The 18728-nt window shown below is 46.0% G+C and overlaps 1 protein-coding gene across 2 annotated transcripts in view; it reads right to left on the bottom strand.

Moving 5' to 3' along the window:
• Positions 1–17482, bottom strand: part of ST3GAL6 (ST3 beta-galactoside alpha-2,3-sialyltransferase 6) — a 217954-nt gene extending 200472 nt beyond the window's left edge. The window contains exon 1 of one of the 2 annotated variants that reach the window (XM_040423284.1): positions 17261–17482. The gene's annotated coding sequence lies outside the window, so the exon portion shown is untranslated. The remainder of the gene's footprint in view (positions 1–17260) is intronic. The other variant, XM_040423279.1, reaches the window with a different exon arrangement.
• Positions 17483–18728: the final 1246 nt, after the last annotated feature.

Raw genomic sequence — 18728 nt, 5'->3', positions numbered from 1 at the left:
CTGTGCCCTTTCCCCTCTATCCACCTCCTTGTCAGAAAAAAAAGTCTAGAAACTCTAGATGCGACAAATTGCGCCACTTTTTAGACAGACACATTAGTTTAAGGCTACATTCACACGTCAGTATTTTTCTATAATCCGATTTTCTGTCCGTTTTTTGCGGATCCGTTGTTCCTGAAAATGTTTCCGTATGTCATCCGTATGTCATCCGTTTTTTGTATAAATTTCAATAAGCAAATAAAGTTGTTTGGATTTCTTTAAAAAAATAAATAAATAAAAAAAATATGTATTTAAATGTAATTTCCAGGAACGGATTCCGTATAAAACGGATGACATACGTAATGACATCCGAATGTCTTCCGTTTTTTGCGGATCCATTGACTTCGTATTGTACCAGGATCCGATTTTTCAGGAAAAGAATAGGACATGTTTTATATTTAAACGGACATTCGGAACGGAACAACGGAAACGGACAGCACACATTGTGCTGTCCGTTTTTTTCCAGGACCCATTGAAAATGAATGGGTCCAGATCTGTTCCTGAAAAAACGGAACAGATCAGGAAAGAAAAAACGGACGTGTGAATGGACCCTAACCCTATGTTTTCTCTGATATGCTGCAGGGAGCCTATCGGTATTTCATGCTGCCTGCAGTCCAGACTGTGGAGCTGAATGTAGACATCTGTGGCATGTGCAGTAAGGGGGCTGCTTGGGTAATCACAATCACTGATGCAAAGTTGCGTGAAGGTGTATAAATTATTACTCTGTATTTCTACACGCTGCGTGCTGTGCGCTCCCCCATAATACAGTGTATGATAAATAGAACCGCGGCACTCGAATTCGCGGTTCAATTTATCATACACTGATTGACGTTACCGCTGAGCACCGGAACTTACTTACGGAGTGCCGTCCAAACAACCTTTAAACCCTCATAATACAGGCTATAGATTTTGGTAGCCTTGCAGCTCTTTGTGGTGAGCACCATATATTTTTAGAACATTTGTGGCTGTGAATATTGCACAACCTACTTCAGGATATTTAAGGGAACAATCATTTATTGACATGGTGGTATTACATGACTTTTGCACAATTTTACGTATTACTTTGACATGTTCTGTGTTTAAGGCCGTTGTGCGGCCATTCCGTGCACTGGGGACTGCAATTTGCACGGGTAACGTCCGTGCAGTGGCCCGGGACAGATCGAGACCCATTCAACTTGAATGGGTCAGTGATCTGTCCACACCGCAAAAAAATAGAACATGTGCGGAGGCACGAACAGAAACTACGGAGTGCTTCCGTGGGGTTTCAAGTGAATGGGTCCGCATCCGTGAAGCGGGGTGCACACTGTGAACCCGCTGTTTGCAGACCGCAATACAGCCATGGCCGGGTGTGGGGCTTCATTTATTTTTCAAGGTTTGCAATCCCAATTGTTATGTTGTTTTTCCCATCTATAGCTTGGAACCTGATTTTTATAGCCTTTAGATATGGAGATTTTATAAAGATATGTGCAGGTAGACTTAAAGGGGTTTTCCGAGACTTAAATATTGATGATCTATTCTCTAGATAGATCATCAGCATCTGATCAGTGGGGTCCTGTGAGTGCCGTGGCTTTATCACAGCTTTTCCTAGGCCAGTGACAACGCGTTCATTGGTCACGTGGCCCAGGAGCAGCTCAGCTCCATAGAAGTGAATGGGGCTGAGCTACAATACTAAGCACAGACGCTATACAATGTACTGCGCTGTGCTCGGTGAGCGGGGAGCGCCGCTGCCTTCTCAATCAGCTGATCGGCGGGGGTCCTGGGCGTTGGACTCCACCAATGAGATACTTATGGCCTATCCAGATAATAGATCATCAGTATTTAAGTCTTGGAAAACTGGTGATATGGTGATATCCGAACTCTGCTTATCCAGAACTCATTTTAAGGGGTGCTATGCTTGGGTGAGACTTTAACGCAAACATGATTTTTTTGTTTTTGTTTTAGGTTTTTTTTAACACACAAATGAATACACTTTTACATGTTCATGCCATAATGTGTCATGTGTCTTTCAGAAAATATATATGGATGGTATTTAGGCAATGTTGGCTTCTGTGACAAGACAGTTAGTGTTTCATCGGTAATAATGTCCATGAAGGGTCTGTAAAGGGTGCGTGTGTCAGTATCTGTTTCTAAAGTGCACTGCTAGGCTGAAAATGCATTTCCAGAACATCTCCTAGCAATGGTCAGTGAAAACTACTGCCAGAAAACAGATGCCATCTGTCTTCTGTCAGTGGTTTTCAGGAACCCACAGACTAAAATGTGCGTGTTTGGTCCGCATCATGGACCAAAGTAGTGCACGTCTCTGAAGTCCTTCCACTAACTCACTGAGGATGTTTGAATAAGGCTACATGCACACGACCGTATGTGTTTTGCGGTCCGTAAATTGCGGATCCGCAAAAAAAAAAACTGATGACATCTGTATGCCATCCGTTTTTTTTTTTTGCAGATCTATTGTAACAATGCCTAAAACGGACAAGAATAGGATATGTTCTATTTTTTTTGCGGGGCTATTGAAATGAATGGGCCCGCATCCTATCCGCAAAAAAAAAAACAAACGGACACGGAAACAAACGTTCGTGTGCATGTAGCCTAAGGCAAGCAAGTGCGGATGCGGTGCGATTTTCACGCACGGTTGCTAGGAGATGATCGGGATGAGGACCCGATCATTATTATTTTCCCTTATAACATGGTTATAAGGGAAAATAATAGCATTCTGAATACAGAATGCATAGTACAATAGGGCTGGAGGGGTTAAAAAAAAAATTAATTATAATTTAACTCACCTTAATCCACTTGTTTGCGCAGCCGGCATCTCTTCTGTCTTCTTCTTTGAGGAATAGGACCTTTGATGACGTCACTGCGCTCATCACATGATCTTTTACAATGGTGATGGATCATGTGACGGACCATGTGATGAGCGCAGTGACGTCATCAAAGGTCCTTTTCCTGTGCACAGCAAAGAAGAAGACAGAAGAGAAGCCGGGCTGCGCGATTAAGGCGAGTTATATTATTTTTTTTTAACCCCTCCAGCCCTATTGTACTATGCATTCTGTATTAAGAATGCTATTATTTTCCATTATAACCATGTTATAAGGGAAAATAATAATGATCGGGTCCTCATCCCGATCGTCTCCTAGCAACCGTGCGTGAAAATCGCACCGCATCCGCACTTGCTTGCGGATGCTTGAGATTTTCACGCAGCCCCATTCACTTCTATGGGGCCTGCGTTGCGTGAAAAACGCAGAATATAGAACATGCTGCAATTTTCACGCAACGCACAAGTGATGTGTGAAAATCACAGCTCGTGTGCACAGCCCCATAGAAATGAATGGGTCCGGATTCAGTGCGGGTGCAATGCGTTCACGTCACGCATTGCACTTGCGCGGAAAACTCGCTCGTTTGAAAGGGGCCTTAGCCTATTAAAATCAACGGATAGGTGTGCTGTCTGTAGAGACCGAAGACAGCACACATCCGTGATTGACTGACATATCAATGAAGCCTTAGGGCTCTTTCACACAAGCAGATCCCGTGCGGGTAATCCGCTGCCTGAAAGAGTGCCAAGCTCCATTCCGGACAGCAGAGACACGGAGCATTAACATGATTGATAATGCTCCGTACCTCTCTGTGACCTTTTTACTACAAAATCACAGTGACAACTTTATCTCACTGTGATTTTGTAGTAAAAAGATTACAGAGAGGCAAAGAGCATTATCAATCATGTTAGAGCTCCGTGTCTCTGCTGTCCGGAACGGGGCTTGGCTCTCTTTCAGGCAGCGGATTACCCGCACGGCATCCGCTCGTGTGAAAGAGCGCTTATAGTCCTTTCACCTGGGAAGATCACTGGGTCAGTTATTGGGGATGAGCATTTGTAGAAACAATTGCTCCCAATAAATGCCAATGTAAAGGTGCCAGCGCTCGTTCATCAGGTGATCATGTCTTTCGGTCGGCGCCAAAAACCATCATTTCTCATCAGCAGATCGATCTGATGCCCGGAAATAATGGGGTACATTTATCAGTTTCGCCTGCTTTTGGCTATAAAATTAGACAGGCATATTTTATTCCTCTGACTTTATTTTGCGGAGTATTTATTAAAAGTCACACAGCAGTTGATTAATTAGACTCGGCATATTGCTATTAGTTTGACCTCTGGTGGTTGTTTTTATTCAGTTAGACTGGTCTAATTTATTTGTGCATAAAAGTCACATCTGTGCAGAGAAAAGTCGCATGTCTTCTGGAAAGTGCGAATTTTAATGCAAAAAAAGTCAAATTTCGCCTCTCAAAACAGATGAAGAAAAGTACACCAGCCCTGGAGTGAAGTAGAAATTAGACTGTTTGTGCGACAAATTTCAGGTGCCAAAAAAAGGAGCATCTATATAATTAGGTCAGAAAAAAGTTGCAAAAGTTAGAAAACTTCTGAACTACTCTAAAAAGTTGAAATAGTCGAATGCACCAAAAACAGCTGTTATAAATTGCAGATTTTGGTGCGTATACGCCGCAGAAACGCAGAATCTTATGTGCGTTCACCCGCCCTCATGTGTAGGTGGCCTTAAACGTGCCTTCACATGCGGCAGATTATGATGAAGAAATTTTATGCGACTGGAAAACAGTTCTTCACCTGAATAGGCCTGCACAAATCCAAGTGCTTACTGCCGAAACAACCCCATTCAGATGGATGGAATGGATTTTCAGTCACAGAAATTTTCTGCAACAAAATCTGCCGCGTGTGAATGCACCCAAGGCTCTTTTTCTTTCCTGAAACCAGCGCCACTCTGTTCATAGGCTGTGTCTGGTATTGCAGCTCAGCACCATTAGGATTTAGCGCAGACAGCCAGGGTCTACAGCAGCCATTTACGTTCCGTTTTCTTGCGTTCCGTATACAGACTGTATACGGAACCATTAATTTCAATGGATCCGCAAAAATAAAAAACGGAAGGTACTCCGTATGCCTTCCGTTTCCGTATTTCCATTTTTCTGTTCAAAGATAGAACATGTCCTGTTATTGTCCGCATAATGGACAAGGATAGTACTGTTCTATCAGGGGCCAGATGTTCCGTTCCGCAAAAAACAGAATGCATACGGATGTCATCTGTATTTTTTGCGGACCGCAAAATACTGAAAGCGCCATACGGTCGTGTGCAAGAGGCTTTACAGGGTGGGCAACCTGCCGCACTCCAGCTGTTGTGAAACTACAACTCTCAGCATGCATACTTGCTCTGCTCTTCTCAGAACTCTCATATAAATAAATGGAGCATGCTGGGAATTGTAGTTTCACAATAGCTGGAGTGCCGCCGGTTGCCCACCCCAGCAGCACCCATGTGTATAATAATCATTTCTGGAAGGGCACATTGTCTTCCGGCACACACAGGTACATGACATGTCCAGACACGAGAAGACAATGTGCTGTGAACCATCTTCACCTCAGCGACTGCTTCACAAGAAATGTGGAAATCCCCCAGCATCCAACTGGCCTCTATGATAACACAGGCAAGGAATACCAACCCCCTAATTAATGTCTTAATGGCTACCTACTCTGGAAGCAGAAAAGTAAATCAGCTGCTAAAACACATCTCAAAGATCAAGACAAGTAGCTACAAGGCCATGTTCATGCCATCTACGAGTAAGGGCTCATGCACACAGCTGTAGCAAATTGCGGATCCGCAAAAAACAGATACCGTCCGTGAGTGTTCCGCATTTTGCAGAATGGAAGATCCTGCCATCTATAGAACTGTCCTATCCTTGCCCGTAAAACAGACAAGTAGAGGACATGTTCTATAATTTGGCAGGGCAGTGGAACAAACATACGGATGCGGACAGTGTGGTCCCACTGAAGTGAATTCCCTTCAATGTGATAAAATAATAAAATATACTCACGGCCCAATCCCTCTATGTTTGGAGTACTGCCGCTCTGGTAGGCACCTCTGGCCTGTATTTACCGGCTGCAGTGGTGAGGAAGGACTGCTGCAGCCAATCACTGCCCTCAGCAGTCTCGTGCCGTATACCATTGAGGCCAGTGATTGGCTGGAGCAGTGGAGGTTTAAGTGACGAGTATATTTTCCTTTATTATTTTAACACATTTAGAGCAGCATAAAGTAACATTCCCAAATCGAACGTTTGAGTATACATTGCTTGTGTATATTCAGCATACTTCATGGCCGTTCTGCTCCCCATTGTCTTCTTTACTGTGGGAAGCAACAGTTTAGGGCCCGCTTCCCATCAGATGGGGTCAGCACCAATGAGGGGCTGTGTATCAGCGATGGCCCCCGTATGTTGACTATACATTAGTAATTTATAGTCAAATTTTCCGTTTGGACTGGAGGGTCGGCTTAAGGGGAATCTGTCACCAGCAACCTCCCTATCCAGCTGTTTGCATGGACACGTACAGTAGCTGAGCTTCACCTGATTAAAACGCTGTTTTTCTTTTGTTGTTCCCGAGTGGCTGCTTTGACAGGGCCAGACAGTGGCAGAGCAGCAAGGGAGGGGCTGGGAACAGAAAGGAGTGGAGCTTGGGTGCAACCAAGAGCAATGGTGACGCCCTCATTGCATCAACGGTCTAATTTGTATATTAAAAATAGGATCATAACTCGGAAACTGAGCCTCGGATCAACAAAAGAAAAACAGCGTTTCATTCAGGTGAAGCACAGCTATGTGTCTATGTAAACAGCTGGTTAGGGAGGGCGCTGGTGACAGATCGCCTTTAATATAGATAGAGACCTATAGTTGTGATGTTACAGGGCCATATAAAACCATCTCAGTCTCACTGGGTGAAGCAATGCCTCTTTGTACACGGCATAAAACCACCCTGTCCATACGGGTTTATCTGGAGCGTAGAGAGCAGTTTCATCACATCCAATGTCAAATAAACAACTCAACCTACTTGACACGAAGAGTACGGAAAGACAACAAAACGTAATGCAATTTAGACAGCATTCTGCATTTCCTAACACTGACCACAAGTTCCTGTCTTTAAATTTTGTTCACTTGAAACAATTAACCCCTCTGTTACCAAGTAATTTTTTTCATGGTTACATTCCAGGAGCTATAACTCTTCTTTTTCCATCAATGTAGCCGTATAAGGACAAGGGACAAGCTCTAGATATTAATGGCACAAGCAATACGCCACTGAATTTTTACGTTCTAAATTTTACAGCATTAATTTTTTGGCATAAATAACAACGTTATTCTCTGGGTCAGTACGACTACAGCACCACCAAATACAGGGCCGGTGCAAGGATTTTTGCCGCCCTAGGCAAAGATCCATTTTGCCGCCCCCTCATGTCACTCACTCACTGACACACACACACACACACACACACACTGTGAAGTAACGGCCAAAGGGTGAGAGAGGCGCTCATAGGGTAAGTAAATCGAGGTACAACAGCTTCCTTCAGAGCTGGTGGATACGATAGACTCACCTGTTTTGGTTGCACCGGAGTTGAGTGCAACCGTATTGCAGGTGGGCTGTAAGGTATAAAAGTCGCAGGTCGGTGCTGCCAGATGCGTCAGGAGACCCCTTGGGGCGAAGGCCAGGTCGCCACTCGGGTATATATATAGGAAAACGTATCTCAGCTTGTCACTGAGAAGTGATCCAACGATCATAGGGCGCAATTACCACAACCCGGTACAGGATACATCAAAATTTATTATGAGACAACGCGTTTTGGGGTCTAGACGGCCCCTTTATCAAGTCTGTGTCACCCTAATTTTATGTGCAGCTGGGTGTATACTGCCTGGTTTCTTCTAAAAATGGTGCTTGTCTGTACCTTGTCCTAATTGGAATAGGTGTAGTGGTGTAACCGCTACGGTCCTGTGTGCGGCACGTGCGGAAAAGGCGCGTAGGCAGAGGGTTTTCCTACACACACACTGACAGACAGACACACATACACTCACTGACAGACAGACACACATACACTCACTGACAGACATACACCTACCCACTGAAACACACACACACGGAAACTTACTGGCAGACAAACACACACATATACTCACTGACAAACACACAGACACTTACTGACCGACAGACATCCACACTCACTGACATACACACACAGACACTCAATAACAGACACACATACATTTACTGACAGAAAGACAGACATACATACACTCACTCACTGACATAAATACACAGGCAGACACTCACTCAGTCAAACACTTCAACACTCACCTCCCTGGGGTCCAGTGTGGTGCAGCTCCTCAGTCCTCCAGCACGCCATACTCCGGCATCACAGAGGGCGCGCGAGGGAGGAGTGGGGAGCTGCTAGAACAGCCTCCCTTGCCGCCCGCCTCCTCCGGTAATTTACTGGCAGAGCAGGCACCTGCCATCAGGGTAATATTTAAGAAGGACCTCCACCTCCTGGCCCCCCTGTAACGGCGCTGAGGGCGGCTCATGTAGAGCGGCGCTCAGGGTTCTCCCTGCAATTACTGTTATACCTGGGCGCCGCTCCGTTCTCTCGGTATAGCCTCCGGTATCTTCATAGTTAGGCTCCACCCAGGGGAACCTGCCGGCGTCTCATTCTCCCATGCTGTAGCGGTGGCCAATCGCAGCGCTCAGCTCATAGCCTGAGAGAAAAAAAAGCCTCTCAGGCTATAAGCTGAGCGCTGCGATTGGCCAGCGCTACAGCATGGGAGAATGAGACGCCGTCAGGTTCCCCTGGGTGGAGCCTAACTATGAAGATACCGGAGGCTATACCAGGAGAACGGAGCGGCGCCCAGGTATAACAGTAAGTGCAGGGAGATCCCTGGGCGCCGCTCTACATGTCTGTATAATTAGTTTAGATGCTTTATTCTGGTGAAAGGTCCTCTTTAAGTCGAAAAGAGGATGGATTCTACAAATAGATAATGGTCCTAAACACACCTCAAGATCCACACTAGACTACCTTAAAGGGAACCTGTCATCAACTTTATGCTGACCTCACTGAGGGCAGCATAAAATAGTGACAGATGCGCTGATTTCAGCAGCGTGTCACTCATGAACTAAAAATAAGCAGTTGCCGAGAACCAGCATCATAAGCATTGCTTAGGCCTTCAAAAGAGTCAAATCTACCTGAGAAGAGTCATGGTTATCCATAATCTCCTGCTCTCTCACCCATCTGCTGATGATTGGCAGTTCTCTCCTAGACAGAAAGGGAGAAAACTAGATAGAAGACGGTCAGTCATCAGCAGGTGGGCAGGAGAGCAGGACTTCATGAATAACCAGGACTCTTATCAGGTGGGGCCGTGACTCTTTTCCAAGCCCAGTCTGCAAGGATTGTGATGTTGGTTCTCTGCAACAACTTACTTTTAACTTATAAATGACAGATCGCTGAAATCAACTCACCTGTCTCTACTTTATGCTTCCATTAGTATGGGCAGCATAAAGTTGATGACAGGTTCCCTTCAAATGGCTCAAGCTGAAGGTTTTACCATGGCCCTCGCAATCTCCTGATCTGAACATCATTGAAAATCGGTGGATAGACCTCAAAAGATAAATGCCCAGGAATCTTACAGAAGTGACTCTAGCAAGGAAAAATGGATGAAAATCCCTGAAACAAGAATTGAAAGACTCATGGCTGGCTACAAAAAGTGTTTACAAGCTGTGATTCTTGCCAAAGAGGGTGCAACTAGTTACTAACCATGCAGGGTGCCCAAGCTTTTGCTTCAGGCCATTTTCCTTTTTTGTTATTTTGAAAATGTAAAAGATGAAAATAAAATATTGATTTTGCTTAAAATACAAAGGGAATAGGTCATCTTTAACTTTCTTATTTTTGGAGATTATTTCATCTTCAGCTAGCTTAACTGTTCACAGTAACAGTAATTTTGATCAGGGGTACCCGAACTTGTTGCACACAAAAAAAAAAAAAAAATTTTATTGCATCACCACATCTCAAGACCCATAACTTACCTTTCATTACCTTGATTTTTGTGGGATCATTTTGGAGTACATAAGCAAAAAAAAAAAAAAAGCAATTCTGGCACTTTTTTGCGACTGTATAGGTTAAATTACGTGAAACAAAATATATGGAGGGGATTTTATTTTTGCATTTTTTTCCATTGAAAAGCATTTTTTTCAATGGTAAAAGGTGCATTTTTTTTTTTACTTGGAGATTTCTTTTATTTAATAAAACCTTATTTAACTTTTATTTTATACACTTACTAGTCACACAAGGGGACTTTTTAAGGCAACTATAGAATCATTTCTATAATGTAGTTAGTGATACACTATAGCCAGGCCTGAAGACATCAGCACCCCGCGATCTTATTTGTGGGGTGCCGATGCCTGAGACAGGGAGCGCCCTCTCTCTAAACCACTTATATGCCACAGATGCTATTGACTGCGTCAACTAAGGGTTAAACGACCTAGATCGACTCTTCTCCCAGTCAGGGCCCTAACACGCTCCTGCTCATGGATCCAAGGGAGACCAATGCAGTGCTTAGACTAGGCCGCTGTAAGGAAGTGGGGCCTTATTCAAAGGCCCATTAGCGACTGCCATAATATGTCATACTGGCAGTCACTAATGGGTTAAGGGTACTTTCACACTCGCCGGCAGAGGATCTGGCAATCCGGACGCAAACTGATGGCATTTGTCAAACGGATCCGGATGCGGATCCGTCTGACAAATGCATTGAAATACCGGATCCGTCTCTCCAGTGTCATCTGGAAAAACGCATCTGGCATTAATTTTTTTTGCATTTTTAAAGGTCTGAGCATGCGCAGACCGGAAAGCCTGATCTGTTTGCCGGAACACTTAATGCCGGATCCGGCACTAATACACTTCAATGTGAATTAATGCAGGATCCGGCATTCCGACAAGTGTTAAGTATTTTTGTCCGGAGAGAGAACTGCAGCATGCTGCGGTATTTTCTCCGGCCAAAAAACGTAAGAGGGACTGAACTGATGCATCCTGAACAGAATGCTCTCCATTCAGAATGCATTAGGGTAAAACTGATCAGTTTTTTTTCCGGTATTGAGCCCCTGTGAAGGAAGGAACTCAATGCCAGAAAACAAAAACGCTCGTGTGAAAGTACCCTGAGAGAGAACAATACAAAACTGTAACATCATGGGTTGTTCTTTCTGCACCTGGGGCTCAATGTTTTCCATCAGTGACTGCGAGCCAACACCAGGTGCTGGCCAGGAGCACAGAACAGACGTAAATCTTTCCATTATAACTTATTACTGTATTGGCTCCACTCCTGGTTTTAGCTCACATCTTCTGATGGCAATCACCTAGCAAACCTAAGGAGTTGTCGTCTAGAACACAGGTAAGGGTCTACTAATTTCGGCAGCATTTACATAGCGTCTAGCCCTCCACAGGGCTTTCCATTGGGGGTATACATATGAATACCCGAAAACAGTATCCAGACATATACCGCCAACTGTATACTGGGAGCAAAGGATTCATCTTTTCACTAGCTATTTCCCGTTCTTTTCTGGATTTGTTGCTGGACAGAATAGCACAGTCTACCACACTTCTCAGTCAGGCAAAAGAGCCAGAAAAGAACAGAAAACAGCTACAAGGATGAATCCTTTGAACACCATTTAACCTATTAAAGTCAATGTACCCATCACGGTATAAAACTGATTGCTGTTTTCGGTATTCAGATGTTCAGTTCAGTTACATTTTACTTTTCGGGGAACTGCTGTAGGCGCAGATTCAGCGTGCACACACTACCATTGTGCTAATAGCTGTGACTAATTGTGACTGCATATTTGCTGAGGCACGAGGCAAGCAACCACTGCGGAAAAAGTCATGAGAAAAGCCAGAATTCATGCTGCTCACTGGTATAAAGGTAATCACAATGGAAACCAAACCAAATCAGATGCCAGGAGGTAAATGAACTACCGCATGGTCCATTACTCAGATCAATACATGGAGGAAGCATCGGCGCACAGACACATTCACCGCTCAGGGGGACAGCTGGACGCGGCCAGGATGCTTTTTAATCCAGAACCAGAATAAGGCTGAGTTCACACGGCGTTGCGGGAAAAGGTGCTGGTGCGTTGCGGGAACATGCGCGATTTTTCCGCGCAAGTGCAAAACATTGTAATGCGTTTTGCACACGCGTGAGAAAAATCGGCATGTTTGGTACCCAAACCCGGACTTCTTCACCGAAGTTCGGGCTTGGGATCGGTGTTCTGTAGATTGTATTATTTTCCCTTATAACATGGTTATAAGCTAAAATAATAGCATTCTGAATACAGAATGCATAATAAAATAGCACTGGAGGGGTTAAAAAATTTTTTTTAAACTCACCTTAATCCACTTGCTCGCGCAGCCCGGCTTCTCTTCTGTCTTCATCTTAGCTGTGTGCAGGAAAAGGACCTGTGGTGACGTCACTCCGGTCATCACATGATCTTTTACTATGGTGATGGATCATGTGATGACCGGAGTGACGTCACCACAGGTCCTTTTCCTGCACACAGCTAAGATGAAGACAGAAGAGATGCCGGGCTGCGCGAGCAAGTGGATTAAGGCGAGTTAAATTATTTTTTAATTTTTTTAACCCCTCCAGCACTATTTTACTATGCATTCTGTAGTCAGAATGTTATAAGGGAAAATAATAATGATCGGGTCTCCATCCCAATCGTCTCCTAGCAACCGTGCGTGAAAAACGCACCGCATCCGCACTTGCTTGCGGATGCTTGCAATTTTCACGCAGCCCCATTCACTTCTATGGGGCCTGCGTTGCGTGGAAAATGCACAATATAAAGCATGCTGCGATTTTCACACAACGCATAAGTGATGCGTGAAAAACACAGCTCATGTGCACAGCCCCGTAGAAATTAATGGGTCCAGATTCAGTGCGGGTGCAATGCGTTCACCTCCCGCATTGCACCCGCGCGGAAATCTCGCCCGTGTGAACTCAGCCTAAGGCCTCTTGCACACGAGCGTGACGGATTAGGTCCGGATGCATTCAGGAAAACTCACAAGCAAGTTCAGTCAGTTTTGTTTGCGATTGCGTTCAGTTGTTATCGCGCGGGTGAATTGCACCTTGATGCGTTTTTCACGCATGTGATAGAAAACTGAAGGTTTACAAACAACATCTCTTAGCAACCATCAGTGAAAAGCGCATCGCACCTGCACTTGCTTGCGGATGCGATGCGTTTTTCACGCAGCCCTATTCACTTCTATGGGGCCGGTGTTGTGTGAAAAACGCTGAATATAGAACATGCTGCGATTTTCACGCAACGCACAAGTGATGCGTGAAAAACAACGCTCATGTACACAGCCCCATAGAAATGAACGGGTCCGTATTCAGTGCGGGCGCAAAGCGTTCGCATCATGCTTTGCACCCGCGCGGAAAACTCGCTCGTCTGAAAGGGGCCTAAGGGTAGGACCACACTGAAAGGTCAGAGGTTTTGCTGCTTCCCCATTGACTTCTATAAAATCCACAATCATATCTGCTTCTAAGTATAACATGTCACTTCTCACGATCTCACAAATGGAAAGCCAAAAGTAGCCTGTGGTTTTGGGTGCAGTTCTGGCACAGATCTCACACTTGCATTGAAAAAGGTGAAATCCGCACAGAAGAAATGACAAGCTGCAGATTTCAAAATCCACACCTCGGATTTGTCTCATATACTTTGCTGGTACTGTATTACACTGCGGGTTTTCCTCACGAGACTCAGGTGCATAAAAACCGCACATAATCCGCAACATGTGCACATACCTTTAGCGTTCATGCACACACCCAAATTACAGCACTGTGCAAGTTCCAAGTTATACAGAGCTCACACTGCCTCCAATTTCACACACATGTCTACTATCCCAAACTCACAGCATCAGAGAGCCCTACATTGCTGTGAGTTCAGATCAGTAGACCAGCAGTCGGACCCAGTCACCCCCGTCCTACCCTCATATAAAACCAGCCTTTGGGAAAGCTTTGTCCTTCACGGGCCAACAAATTTCATTTTTTTTGCAACAAACGCTATTTGCAGTAGTTTGTAGCAAAATTACCTTTATGGTAGGACTGAGGCAAATTCTTGACAAAACTGTCTATAGTCCCGTTGTACAAACTTCAGCGACCAAAGTGCAAACAAGGCTCTGTTCACAATGTGTACATATAAGGGCTCTTTCACACTTGCGTTGTTCTGTTCCGGCATAGAGTTCTGTCGTCGGGGCTCTATGCCGGAAAAATCCTGATCAGGATTATCCCCATGCATTCTGAATGGAGAGAAATCCGTTCAGGATGTCTTCAGTTCAGGACCGGAACGTTTTTTGAACGGAGAAAATACCGCAGCATGCTGCGCTTTTTGCTCCGGTCAAAAATCCTGAACACTTGCCGCATCCGGAATAATAGCCCATTGAAAGGCATTAATCCGGATCCGTCCTAAGATCTTCAGTTGTTACGACGCAACGACGGATCCGGAAGTTGCGTCTGCGCCTGCGCCAGTAAGGACTTGGCTGGCGCGAAAAGAGACTGATCCGGAAATCCTGAAGCCAACATCAAAGTTTTTTTTTCGGATCCGTCGTACGGATCCGGCCCTTATACCGGATCCGTACGACGGATCCGTAAAAAAAACGTTGATGTTGGCTTCAGGATTTCCGGATCAGTCTCTTACCAAAAAAGCCAGATAGACGCATCCGTAAAGAAAAAATTATGCGTTCTTACGCGTTTTTACGGATCCGGACAACGCAAGATCCGGACAACGCAAGTGTGAAAGAGCGCTAAGGCTGTGTTCACATCTGCGTCGGAGGCTCTGTCAAAAAATACGGGACAAAACAGTGCTGCATGCCGTATTATCCTGTCCGGTAAAATGCCAGGTTTTCTAATGGAAACCAAATCCCATTATAAGCAAATGTGATCCGTCGAGCATAACGGAGCAGAACAACAGAAATAAAAGCACTGGTGTGAACCCAGCCTTACATGTTGGGAGTATTTTCGGACATATAACAGTTAGGGCCCATGCACACGAACGTGTGTCGGCCAGGCCCGTACTATGGACCGCAAATTGTGGTCCACAATGAAGGGGCACCGACCGTAGGGCTGCCGCATGCGATCCACATCCGACGGTCCGCACCACAAAAAAAGTAGTGTATGCACTACTTTTTTGCGGTGCGGAGGCACGGACAGAAACCCCACGGAAGCACACTGAATGGGCCTGCATCCGTGATGCGGGGTGTACATGGCCGGTGCCCGTGTATTACGAGCCCTAAGGCCACATGCACACGAAAAACAGACATGTGATGGACATTTTTTTAAATGGCCATCACACATCTGTTTTAAGACCAATGGTCGTCTATGGGGTTAATCACATGGCATTTTTTTTTTGGACACCCAGTGAATAACAGACGTCAAAAAATAGATCATGTTCTATCTTGTCCATCTATCTTGTCCGTTTTTCACTGACCGACTGCACCCATACAATTGAATGGGTCAATTTTTAACATCCGTTTCTCAGAAAGGCATCAGTGAAAAAAAACTTACAGTTTATCCGTTTTTCACTGTCGTGTGCATGTAGCCCAAGGTTAGTTTCATACTAGTGATCCAGCAGGCTGTTCTGGCAGGGAACAGCCTGTTGGGTCTCTGTATTCTGCATTGCCGGAAGCTTGAAAGTCTCTGCCCGGCCCTGTTAGGGCTCATGCACACGACCGTCGGCATTTTTGCAGTCTGAAAATTGTTGATGCTGGCTGAGTGTTCCGCATTTTGCCCTCTATAGAACTGTCCTATCCTTGTCCGTAAAACAGATAATAATAGGACATGTTCTTTTATTTTAATTTTTTTTGCGGGACCACGGAATGGACACGGACCCATTGAAGTGACCGCATCTGACCTGCAAAGATGCGAATCGGACCAAAAATACGTTTGTTTGCATGAGTCCTAACTATAATGGGGACAGGCGGAGACCCGGACAATTCTCTGCATATTTGCCGGGCTGCGGCCGGATCTTCATCGGTCCCCATTATAGTTAATGGGACTGGATGGAGACTTTCAAGCTTCCGGCAAATTCCGGAATACAGAGGGATCTAGCAGGCTGTTCCCTAGTCTACGGCCAGCGTGAAGCTAGCCTAGGGCTACGTTCTTAGCGGCGTGACGAAATCTGGCAGAGGAAGAGCCTGCGCTGTATCCTGCATAGCAGGATAATGGCAGGAACCGCCGGACCCCACCGACTACAATGGGATCCAACTACTTTCCGACATAAATGCCGCTTTTGGTCAAACAATTTACTCTGCACGCTACGTTTTTGTCCAGCCTGCAGCAGGCATTTATGCTGGCGAAACAGGCGGCTGGATTTCTTAACGCTAATGTGAACTTAGCGTAACGGTATGTTCACATGCCATTTTCTGGGCATGGGTACCGCTACAAATCTGCGCCGACGCTGCCACCCATTGTCGCGGATCCATTATTTTGAGCATCTTGAGTAGTGTTGAGCGAACTTGTGTTTTAAGTTCGGCGTCTAAAGTTCGGGTTATCGAAGAATCGCGGTATGGATTCCGCCACTTCGGACAATAACGGAATTTAGAATCCATAACGCGATTCTTCGATAACCTGAACTTTAGACGCCGAACTTAAAACACAAGTTCGCTCAACACTAATCTTGAGATGAATTACAAGCGTGTCCAGCGCAGTTCATGGGTACCGAATCTGCGTACCCCAAATCCTGTATGCCGGCCCGATGGATGTCAGGGTGAATGAGCACCAACGTCACCTCTATAAGTCCCCCAGTCAGACTGCTCAGCCCACCACCACCCGGGTGCACAGACGCCTGCACTATTCTGAGCACCGGATTGCCTCACACAGTAATTTTAGGCCTGTGCCACCCTCTTCGCTGCCTTGCCATGTACATAAACAAAGTGACCACTTTACTAGAAGAAACACAAACGACATACACTACAACCACACAAAATATATATATCTCCAAATCTATTACAGCAACCAAAACTCCCTCCAGGACCCCAGACGTGGCCCCAGGGGACAAGGACACAGACAGGGGGCACTTCACCCAAACAAGAAACAACTTCTGACACAGGCTGCCATTCACAGCACTCACAAAAAGATGGAAGACAAGCCCTGCAAACAATGGAGCAGAGACCCAAAATATACACCGACTCTGCACATCGTGCCCGGGCTGAGGGGATAGGGTCTGCGCCATGGAGGGGGGGGGCAGAAACTACTTCATGAACTGTGACACTGGGGGAGCCCCCCACTGCTGGCTGCCAGGCAGTAACCCCTTAGCTGCCGGGGGGGTGAGCTCGGTGCTCCACGACATGGGGGGGTCTGAGGCTCGGCAGCAGCCCCTACTTACTTGCTGTGTGTTCAGGGCAGACGTTCTCCGCTAGCTGCACGGTTAGGAGGAATGAGGGGGGAGGGAGCTGCTCTGCTAGACTGCACGCCGGGAGGGAGGGAGGCGCCTGGGTCGGGGGGCTGGCAGCAGGGACATGGTGGGGAAGACAGCGTCCGAGGAGAGGAACTGACACACAAAGGGGGGATATCCTGTGCGAGGAAGCCGGGGTCGGGGGAGACACGGGGGGGGGCGGTATACAGGCCTCTGGGTACCGAGATGGCGCAGTGGTGGCTTTGGCGCCTCTGAGAGGTGAGGTGATTGGCACCTCTGAGGTTGTGTGAGGTGACATTGGCATTTTTTGACGTGGACTGAGGTGACTCTTGTGCTTTGGTATGAGGTGGCTTGTGTGGTGCTTCACATCACATTATTCCACTTTTGGAGTGAAGTGACATAAGCACTTTTGTGGTGACATAAGGTGACTTTGGCACTTTTTAAGGTGACACAAATTGGCTTTGGTGCTTTCACTATGAAGTGGGTTTGATGCGTGTGAGATGGGGCGACTGGCACTTTTGAGGTAACGTGTGAGGTAACTTTGGACCGTCTGAGGCGGCTCTTGCGTTTTTGAGTAGGTATGAGGTAGCCTGGTTGCTTTGGAGCTGGCCTGAGGTGACTTTGGTGCCTTTGACGTGAGGTGGCTTTAGCACGTTTTAGCACTTTTTAGGTGGCACAAAATGGCTTTGACGCTTTAGGTGTGAGGTGACTTTAGACAGCAATTAGTGGCCTTAGCCCTTTTAGAGTGGCTTTGGTGCTTGTGAGATGGGGCGACTGGCACTTTTGAGGTCGTGTGAGGTAACTTTGGACCATATGATGTGGCTCTTGCGTTTTTAAGTAGGTATGAGGTAGCCTTAGCGCTTTTGAGGTGGCCTGAGATGACTTTGGTGCCTTTGACATGAGCTGGCTTCAGGTGTGGTGTGAGGTGGCTTTGGTGCTTGTGGGGTACTTTTTCTCACTTGGAGTCATTTGGGGAGAAACCATGCCACATCTGAAGCCACAGTAGATGGCTTTGGAGCCCAGGCTTCACAGTACAATGACAGCCAAGACAGGGCCACCCGTGGAGAATAACGCCCAGGACAAGACTCCTGCGATTGGTAATGCGTTCCCTGATTATAAAATTTGGAGTCAGACACAATTTGCACTTCTACGGGATGCCTTTGGTGCTTCTGGACTTCCATGAGTTGGCCTTGTCCTTCCTGAGGCCGTGGGGGTGTATCTTTGGCTATCTTTTGAAGTTTCAGGGTGTGACTTCTGGAGTTGTGGTCGGCGGCTGTCCCATCTGGTTTGCAGTAGCAGCCACATTGCCAATTGCTGCTTCATGGCTGAGCAGAATTGGTCATCTAGATATAGAGATTTCTGTGCCTGCTCCTGATGGATGATGGTGGTTGCATGTGAAGCCTCTGATAACCGTTTTAAAGATTGTGAGGAAAACCCC

The sequence above is a fragment of the Bufo bufo genome, chromosome 3 (genome assembly GCF_905171765.1).
Source record: "Bufo bufo chromosome 3, aBufBuf1.1, whole genome shotgun sequence".
NCBI classification, from domain to species: domain Eukaryota; kingdom Metazoa; phylum Chordata; class Amphibia; order Anura; family Bufonidae; genus Bufo; species Bufo bufo.
Note: the sequence above shows the minus strand (reverse complement) of the source record. Positions and strands in the feature narration are given on the sequence as shown.